The sequence below is a fragment of the Euphorbia lathyris genome, chromosome 2, assembly GCF_963576675.1.
Source record: "Euphorbia lathyris chromosome 2, ddEupLath1.1, whole genome shotgun sequence".
NCBI lineage: Eukaryota > Viridiplantae > Streptophyta > Magnoliopsida > Malpighiales > Euphorbiaceae > Euphorbia > Euphorbia lathyris.
In genome coordinates, this window is record NC_088911.1 from 26,234,491 (window position 1) to 26,245,143 (window position 10,653).

Sequence of the window (10,653 nt, forward strand, 5' to 3'; positions counted from 1 at the left end):
GCCAAAGTCAGTAAGATGATTCAAGGAAACAAACTGAATTGACGAAGGTTGTAAGAATGTGTACCTCGATAGCCTAGGGGATCGGGCTATATATAGCTGGGAAGTTGTAACCTTCAGGTAACTAGAAAGTCTCCATTAATGCTTCATTAATGGCGGTTACGAGTTATCCTTAACTTGGCGGTTTAGCTAATTAATAACTCATTAATGATCTTTTATGGCCGAGTCGACGGCCAGCCGTTATAGAGGCGAATGGAGAGATTCGCCTTATAGGTCCGCCAGCGGATCTCTTGGAGCTGATCCGTGGAGATCCGCCAGCCAGCTTCTCCTTGGGGATCATTATGTGACGTACTTTGAGGTGAATATCCCTTTTGGTCCTCAGGATAATATCTCGATGTTATCACTTTTTATTATGACCGGTTCTTAGAGAGAGTAACCAAAAAAATTCCTGGAGATAGATATTTATTATATGTACCGTATAAACTAAGTTTTTTTATAATAATAATAAAACAAAAACATCTAAACTTCCAATCATTCTGATTTTGTCCTTTTAGTTAACACATTAGATTTAGATTTTTATACGTAATTGTTTTATATTGCCCCCCGGTTACAACATTTCATTTCAAATAGCAAAAAAATTAAAAAGAACATTTCATTATGGGTAATATTATCTTATTTCAGGAAATAATACATACTATGTGGCGGTGTATTACGATGGATGTTGGCTGCATGGCCTTCAAAATTGATCTTGCTAAAACTTATGATCAGTTATCTTGGGATTTTTTCATTAGAGAGAAGCTGTTGGATTTTTCTAGTTCGTGGTGTCGTAACATTATGGAATGTGTTCAATCTTCAACGATGTCTGTTTTATGGAATGGAGTAAAGTTAGAATGTCGTGCAAACACTATAAATAGAAAAGGAATTCAAAAGTTGATTGAAAAATCTCGGTAAAACGCAACTTTTCTGGGACTAGCTGCTCTAGAAGACCTTGAATACCTTCACCCACTAAAGAAATTACGTAATATATCTGATTTGAGCTAATTCTAGAAATTTGATTCAAAAATCCCGGGAAAACAGCAAATTGATCTAGCTTTTTCTAGTGATTTTACGGAACTTAACAAGAAGGATTTGAAAAGTGTTCAACAATGACATCCCTCTGCTCGAGTTACATTGAGCCTCTGGTCGAGCTAGTCCTATCTCTCCCAGTTCTTCTGCTCGAGTAAATCCCTTTCCTCCCCCCTCCCCCCCCCCCCCATTTGTTTTTTTTTTTTGCCTTATTAGTAGAAAACTTTATTTTGTATACAAGTCCTAAGAGTGGAAGTTGTTGGGTTAGTGTAAATTATATTAAGTTAGTGTCAAATGAGTCAACTCTAATTCAATTTAAAACTTATGTGTCGTAAGCATACCAACCTAATAAGGTTAATATCAATTTATTGTCGTATTTTCAGGTCACATATAATTGTACTATTTACATATATTAATGGCGATATTTAATAATATAAGAGAACATATTAATATTTTTAAATATTTTATATCATTTTGGATTATCAGGTTAACTCTAATCATCCAAAAGTCCGTTAATGTCATATTAGATTTGTATAATATAAGTCATATGTAATTATGGTGCTTGCATATGGTAATAATTGTAATATATTGTTTTTATTGATTAAGATGATATTGCTACTTGAGAGAAAATATGATAATAATTTTAAATATTTGTGTAAATTTTGGTGTCATTCTTCAAGTTAGCAAGTCAATCTAACTCAATTTTAGAATTTGCATTTCAATTACGTGTTAAATCAAAAAATGGTCCATTATCTCCTAAGCAAAACTCGGTTGCATGTCGGGGGGGTTGGAGGGGGCTCCAGCCCCGGCCGGCCGCCCGAGAATTGAGAAAAAAAAATTTCGTAATGGGGTCTCGTAATATTTTGGAGAGAATTATATTGACTCTATGTAGTATTATTTTAATATTTAATGGTAGATGAGATGGTTAATGATGCTTACTTTTATTTGAGAGGTCCCGTGTTTCGATTCCCTTCAACCTCATATGCATGGCATCCTCTAAATCGTTGCCACATTGTTTACAACGAGCTTCTTGACTGCTACCCCTGACTCATTAGATCTTTAGCACAAGGGAGAGCTCTCTTGGCCAATTTCATAAAAAAAATTGTAGTACTTGTGAAGTACACCTTTTACATCAAATTAAACTCCACAACAAACACACATTGTTTGACATGGAAACAGGAATGTGTCTAGGGGGTGCTTAGTACTCATTGGTTGTTGGTAAACATATTTTTTTTATGAAATTTGTGAACAAGATTTTAAATTTTTATATAAAAACACTTAAAAATATCAATTAACACTTATAAATCACCAATCAGTTTCCAAGAATTAGGTCGTATTTTATACACTTCGAGACAGAAATATGTTTAAGAAGATAAACATTCCAGGAATTTTTCAAAGTATTAATTAGTTGAGAAACTAAAATGGGCTTGATATAAAACAAAACAAAAAATCAAAACTTTCCGTGATTGAGTTCTAGTATCCAATTGTACTTTCATGGTAAAAAAGAATTAGACAAATTTCTAAGTAAATAAAATTGAAACTAGCGATAAAATTTATTGAAAAAAACCGAGATAGGATTATTTGTTCTTGGATGGGAAGGACCCTCAAATTGGTAATTATAATTTAAAATCGTTATGTTCCGTTATGTCATAAAGCAGCGCATCTGGTGTAGTGGTATCATAGTACCCTCCCACGGTACTGACCAGGGTTCGATTCCCTGGATGCGCAGACGTAATTTTTTTTTTGTCACTTTTGCTTTGTTTCTTTTTTAATTTTTGGCCTTTGTCTTACGATAGAAATAAGGGGGTAAAGTGCAAATTTGTACAATGTGCAATTTTATCCCTAATATTGTCAAGCAAAATCAATTTTATCCTTACCGAACGGAAAATTTAAACAGACTACTTTATTATTATTTAACTCGTTATGTAATTATCACATCAAATTTTATAAGCATCAATTATGTCTAAATTATTTATTTTGTTACTAACACATTTATAAATAAGTTTGTCAGATACAAGTTAATCATAAAAAACTACATAAAATGCTTACCGTGTTATTAAAAAAAGATGTAAACAACCCGTAATAAATATTACTAACACATTTACAAATAAGTTTGTCAGATACAAGTTAATCACAAAAAAAACTGCATAAAATGCTTACCGTGTTATTAAAACAAGATGTAAACAACCCGTAAAAATACAAACTGCATAAAATGCTTACCGTGTTATTAAAATAAGATGTAAACAACCCGTAAAAATACGTATAATTGCTTTATTTTATCAACAAACTCGTTTGGAAAATTCGATTTAATAATCGAATAACTGTCAAATCAACCAGTTCAAATTTTCTGTTGTATATGAGTAAAATTAAATTGGCTTGACAACCTAAATAGTAAAATTGTGCCATCCTTTTTTCCAAGCAATCTGAATAGCAAAAATAATGGCTTTCAATTCGGAAACATGCGCAGAAGGGGTATCCACTCAAAACGCAAAACAACCCTGAGCAAATCCTCGAGTAGTACGAAACACCCCCCCCTGTGCCCCCCATTCCTGTATTAATGTTTGCAGAACCATCTGTGTTAACTTTGAGCCATCCCGATGGAGGACGAACCCAAGTAACACTAACTATATTAGGAGCTCGAGAGGGTCTAAGGGGAATGTGTAACTGCCTAAGAACACGAATCTCATCAACATTGTGTTTCATATGACCTTTATTACCAATACCGCCTTCACGAATCATAATCCAAAGCCTACGAAGCACGAGATGAATTGATGGTGTTTCATTCTCAAATATCGCATTATTTCTAGTGTACCACAAAATCCAAATCAAACTAACAACTCCAACTGACCATAACAAACCCACTTGAGAACTGAAGCTATGATTTAAACAATTCAAGATAAGAGTAACTAGAGAATCTGTCAATATGATAGGTTTACCAAAAAGAGAGCCCAACGATCTCCAAGCAATCTGAGAAAAAGGACAATGAACCAGAATATGTTCAATTGATTCCGAGGCCGCTTTGCATAAAATACAACGGGAAACAGTATGTATGCCACGCTTCTGCAATTGGTCATGCGTGGGCATGTAACCCAATAAAGCCCTCCAGCAAATGATCGAACGGGAAGGAGGAATGACTTCAGACCAGATAAACTTGCACCATGGAACCTTTGCTGCATTATTACCTAATGAAAAATAGAAATCCTTGACAGTAAAAGTACCTGAAGAAGAATATGTCCAGACGCAAAAATCCTCATCATCACTGCCATGCCTAATCTCCATAATATGTTGTTGCAAAACCTGTGGAAGCTGCTGCAGATTTATCCATGAATCTCCATCAAGAAATTTCTCAACGCTATTAAATCGAGTACATTGGATATTACATGGCGGATTTAATTGTTCACCCACCGAGGGCTTAATCCACAATTCACTCCAGAAATTCAGCTTTGAATTATTGCCTATCCACCAATGAGATTGATCCCTAAGAATATAGTAGACCTCTCGGATTGATGGCCAAATCGAAGAATTAGAAATTACAGCTTTTGGGAGCCCAGAACGCGTAAGAAAACGCCGTTTTAAAAGAATTGAAACTAAAGTGCTCCCAGTAAGTAATTCCCACGCCATCTTGCCAAGAAGAGCCTTATTAAATCGAAGCAAATCTTTTATGCCTAGACCGCCATTCTCAATTGGACTACAACAGACTATCCACGGAACAGCTGTTGGTCCCTTATTTAGTTGCAAGTATAGTTCCAAAGGGGGGGGGGGGGGGTTAGGAACTATTTAAACTTTTTCCAAACTTAGGCAGACTTCTTTTACTAAAGAAAAGGTTTGAACAGCGGCGCTGAGTAAACAGCAAGATATTGGCTTAGTCAACAGGTGACTAGGTCAGTTTCTTAGCTTGAGTCAGGAGATAGCACTTAGAGTCTATTCCTGAGCTCTTACGTTTTAATGCGCACAACTCAACTTGACCTCTTGACTTGGTCAGTTTTGATTGTTTCAGCAAGCAATATAAATAAGGAGTCAAAGGTTTAGAAATACTTCACTCAGCAGATTTATCCAGGTTCGGCTTCTTCTAAGCCTACGTCTTGTCCCCGGAACACGTCCGAGATTTCAAATCCTCTACTGAGCTCTTTAAAGGTAGAGCCTCAAACCTTTTACAATATCAGCAATTGAGTATGACAAGAGTACCTTCCTCTATACTTCTACTCAATCCTAATCTCTCTGCTGAGTACTTAAAACCGAGTACTCAGCCTCTCCTTTCTATCTCTAGAAATGATAAGTGTTTTTGTCCTAATACAAAGATGTGCTAAGACACTTTAGACGATTTACAATCACTCTGGACTTTTACACAGATATGAAAATGTAGTGTAAGAATTTTGCTTTGCTTCTAGCTTGCAGAACTTGTAGAGATTTGGTCAGCGTAATGGCTTGATCAAGTTCTGTGTATTGTGAAGCTTGTGATGGCACTATTTATAGAGACGTCTGGTCATTCGGTCATTTCGAATTTCGAAATAACCGTTGGAGGGAAACGGCTATGTGTTGTTGTCATCCTGACTTGCACAGAGCTCTCGGCCAATCACAATTGTGTATCTTCTGTCCTCGGTCAGCACAGCAGATGGTCTCTCCTTTTATGGTAAAGTCAACTGGACAGCATACTGTGTCGTCTGAACTTTGCCAAAAGAGGAAACACTTTGTCTGGAAGTTTTCCTTTGCCAGCTGCTGTCTTGTACGCTTTGTCGAGACTACTCAGCAGCTTCATCTTGAAGTTGTTCCCGAAGGTCTTCTAGATCCTTCTGATTGCTGAGTTGCGTTTTGAACAAAACGGCAACGTCTTGATATACGCAGGCCGAGTGTACTGAGTTGTTTGACTTGGGCCTTGGCTTCCGTATTGGGCTTGAGCCTTCCAATCCTTATGACTTATAACATTTATACTCACCATTTGAACAAACACATTAGTAGAATAAATCAAAGCATTTAAACTTACTGTGTTTAGAATATGTATTTTAACAATTTTGTCAAATCAAAATTATGTAGAAAGGTGTTTCAACAAACTCCCCCATTTTGATGTTGGCAAAACTGTGCAGCAAGGAACTCAGTATGAGCTCCCCCATGATAGTTGACCTAGTATAATTAAGCAAACTCCCCCGTAAGGGTTGAGCTACTGACTTAGTTTTTCTTAAGACATTTAAGGATTTAAATGAATAAGTCTAAGGTCAGTTTTCAGATATAGGTCAGCTATATCACATATTCTATTTACTCAGTGTTAGGCGGAAGTTTTTAGACATATAAAGCACGCTGAGTAATTTGTTGTTCAATGAGTTCTTACCAGAATATTTCATAAGTGTATAGGTTCATGTCAAACATGTTATCAGCATATCTTTTAGTCAAATACTGTAAGTGTTAAACAAAGCTGATATAAATGAAGATACATAATAACTCAGTACTTATTAGCATATATCATAACTCAGTATTTGAAAAAGTAAGTATGATATATAAGTTGAAAGAAGTCAGCAGTTACACGGAAAAAGAAATAAACAACATAGATTACAAATGTCAACATAGATTACAAATGTTAAGACCTAGCCTATCTATTTCTTTTTCTTGCCCTGTGACTGACTTCGCTCATGCTGAGCTCTGGCAGCTTGCGCTTTCTCCCCCGTTTTTTCAACTTCAGGGAGCTTGAATGCATCAGTTAAGACAGCACGAGAAAGTTCTTGGGAAAGCTCTTTGAGTTTGTCAGCACTTTCGTTTACGCCATCAAAAATGGCAACTCCATCAGCTGATACTTCTACTGGTATATGAAGATCAGCAGCACTGAGCATATTTACACTGAAAGCTTGAGCTTTGGCTTGCCAGATGAGAGCTTCAGAGAGGCCAGCAAAGACTTGGTGGAAGGTTTTTAAGAGAGCTGAGTCATAATGATGACGCTGGATATTATTATGACGGATGTGATTGAAGGATTGCTGTGCGAGAGATAGCAACTCATTCTGTTTCAACGCGTCAGTATCCATCTCTTGTTTGTTGAGATTAAGTAGCCTGATGGCCTCACTGATTTGCTCGACTGAGCACTAACTATAGGACACCATTTGCTCATTTGTCTTAAGTTGCTCAGTATGAAGCTGAGCAAAAAGCATCTTGAGTTCTGAGGAAGTGGCGTAGTCAGTGTTCACAGTAGATAACTTCTGAACTTGCTGATGGAGAGAGTTCAGATGTTGAATTGTTGATAGCTGTATCTCTGCCAACTTGGCAAGTGAATCCTACTTAGCTTGCTGGGCTTGGAATGACAAGACTACATTCAGCAGATCCTTTAGTCCTTTGACTTCGTTGAGAAGTAGAGTGACCTGGGAGAGCTGAGTTGTCTCAGGAATCGAAGATCCAGCAGCAGGTGAAGCGGAATGTTGAAGATCGTGGATGAGTGCTTGCACTGAGTCAATGAGCTTTTTCTCGTACTCAGTGGCATCCCGATCTACATCAGTATGACCAGAAAAAAGTGGAGTGAAAGGAGTACCCTAGTTAGTGACTGGATGACTTGGCTCAATCTGCACTTGAGTTGGAGGTAAGGTTGATTGATCAGCAGAAAGGTTGGTGATGGAAGTCATAACCCGAACACTGTCTGTGCTGACGGCAGAAGGATGAGGAGTCAGCACCATGCTTGAGGAAACAGCATGGACAGTGCTTGGTTCAACCTGACTTGTTGAAGTGGTGGAAGTGGTATGCTCGGCATGTTCCTATTGAGAAGAAACAGAGGCTTGTTTTTCCAACGGCGTTGTAGTAGAGGAAGTTGAGGGCCGTTTGAAAAATTTTAATTGGACGGTAGAAGGATCCTTTGTTGTCTTGGAGAGGACAAGTTCAGGAATAGATGGTGATTGCACAGGGGGTTCACTGACCATTTTCTCACTGGCCTTAACCAGCTTTCGCCTTCTACGTGGTGGAGTGGTATGATGAGCAGGTTCTTCGGAGTGAGTAGGAGTAGGTTCCTTTTCCTCAGTATGGGTCTGGTCAGCTTGATCAACTTGCTCAACTCCAGCAGCTAACTCAATGTCAGTCTGCACAGCTCCACCAGCTAACCCAGTGTTAGCGTCCTCAGCTTCAATTTCGCTGTCATACTCTTCAGACTCCTCAGCGTCATCCTGACTGCTGGTTTCATCGTCTTCTTCTTCCCCCTCAGTATTATCTCCATCAAGTTCTTCCTCAACTTGGGAGATGAAGTGGTCATCTAACTGGACCTCAGGTTCCTCAGTATCAGCACCTTGGCATTGAGTGAAATGAGAATCACCCGGTACAATAAAATCTGTCGGCATGACGTCGAGAGGTGCCAGTGTTGAAGACTTCTGCTTCTTCTGAGGTAGCTCAGCAGCTTCCTTAGTGTCAGGCTCATCTTGCCTGCTTCTCTTCTCAGCTGACTTTCCAGCTGACCTCTGCCTCTTTGCTGGAGACACAACATTAGGTGCCTCAGCAGATTTTCTCTTGCGAGAAACTGGGGCCTTAGTTCTTCGCCCTTTCTTAGGCTCAGCAATAGTTTCCTCAGTCTGATCAGCTTGGCCAGCAGCAGCAGCAGCTTTTCCTTTCTTCAAGGGCTGTCCAAATTTAAGTGCCCTCAGTGAGGCAGCTGTGATTTCGGTTCCTCTGAAAGATTCCTCACCTTCGAGGTCAATCTTGTGGTCGATGAGGATCCTGGTGATAATTGATCCCAACCTCATTGTACCTGTGCTGCGTAGGAACCCAGCAACTAAGAAAACCGGCATGTTGATGGGGGTGTACGTCAGCATGTGCCATATGAAGCACTGTTCAAAGTTGGTTGCTGATGTAGTGCAGTTGATCTTTGGGTAAATGAAGTAGCTCAGCAGGTAGTGAGCCATCTTCTGATGCTGTCCCATCGAAGATGCTGAGATCTCTCCTGAGTGACCCTCAGGTTTGCAGAAGGTATGGATGTAGTCGGTTTTGTCCTGATCTCCTGACTTCCTCAGCCTTACTCCCTCAGTTTTGAGCTGGAGGAGATTTCCTATGTACAGAGGGTTGATGAAGATGGTTTTCCCTTTTACTTCAGTGCTCAGGTAGTCGGCGGAGTCACTGGCAACCTTGAGGTTGTGGTAAAATTCCCTCACTAGGTCAAGATATGTCTCATCCCTGAGGTTCTTGGAAATCCACTCAGCAAATGGCTGTTCGTTCTGTACAAAGTGCTCCGAAACCCATCTGGAGGGTTCTACCTTCCATTCTCGTACATTGTCGAAGACCTTGGAGTAGGTCCTGATCTTAACAGCTTTCCCTTGGCCAGAAGTTTGGCCAGTTTTACCATTGCTTGGTGTAGAAGGGTTTCGTGAAGGTTCATCGGAGCTGGACTTTTGGTGGCCGGCACCGGAGACGTTGAAAGACAACTTAGTCATTCTTCGAATATGGAGGAATTAGAGGAATTTGAGAGAAATGAAGTTCTAAGTGATTTCTTTGCCTTAAGAATTGATTAAGCGTAAAGAGTAAAAGATGGGGAAATACCCATAATTTATAGACGAAATGAACGGTGTGGATCTTAATCGAATCCATGTGTCAGTTTTGCCTTGGGATCATGTACCGACAATGATCCTGGCATTTATGACATATTACGGCGAATACGTCATCCTAGGCTATACGCGTGCTTTGCATTTATGCTAACGGATTAATCACTCAGTATTTAGAATGTCAAGCGTTTGATATTCTGAGTGGTCAGTGCAGTAATTAAGGATGATTTTAAGTTCAAGTTCTAAACTAATTTACTCAGTATGCAAGTTTTACTCAGTTATTGTATATTCAGACAGTTCTGATGAGTAACTCAACAAACAATAAATCATTCAGTATGTAATTCACTCAGCATTCATATTCATTTAGCACAGGAATTCACTGAAGAGGATTAAACATACCAATTGCTTCTCTCAGTATGCTGAACTGCTCACGAGCCAGTGGATTCGTGAAGATATCCGCAAGCTGTTCGTCCGTTGGGACAAAGGTCAGCTTGATCTCACCCTTGAGTACATGGTCTCTAATAAAGTGATGTCTGATGCTGACATGTTTTCATTCTGCTGTGTTGAATTGGGTTCTTGGACAGCTCAATTGCACTTTTGTTGTCACATTTGACCTCAATTGTCTTCGTTTGAACACCATAATCTTCAAGTTGTTGCTTGATCCACAGGACTTGAGCAACACAATGACCAGCAGTAATGTACTCAGCTTCAGTGGCGGACAAGGCTACTGACGCCTGCTTTTTGCTGAACCAGGATACAAGACAGCTTCCTAAGAAGTGGCATCCTCCAGAGGTGCTTTTACGTTCCAGCTTATCTCGTCCATAGTCAGCGTCAGTGTATCCGATAAGTGTAAAATCATGAGTATTTGGATACCACAAACCTGCATTCACTGAGCTTTGCAAATATCTAAGGATTCTTTTTACAGCAATGTAATGAGATTCCTTAGGGTTAGATTGATATCTAGCACAGTAGCATACTGAAAACTGAATGTCCGGTCTACTGACTGTTAAGTAAAGTAGAGAGCCTATCATACCTCGATATAACTTGCTGTCTACTTACTTACCATTCTCATCTGCGCAGAGGACAGTGTCAGTGCCCATAG

General features: G+C 39.1%; 1 non-coding gene across 1 annotated transcript; it reads left to right on the forward strand.

Annotated features, from left to right (window-relative positions):
- The first annotated feature begins 2,719 nt into the window (after positions 1–2,719).
- TRNAG-CCC (transfer RNA glycine (anticodon CCC)) lies at positions 2,720–2,790 on the forward strand. The gene has a single exon. It is a non-coding gene; the product is annotated as a tRNA-Gly (tRNA).
- Positions 2,791–10,653: the final 7,863 nt, after the last annotated feature.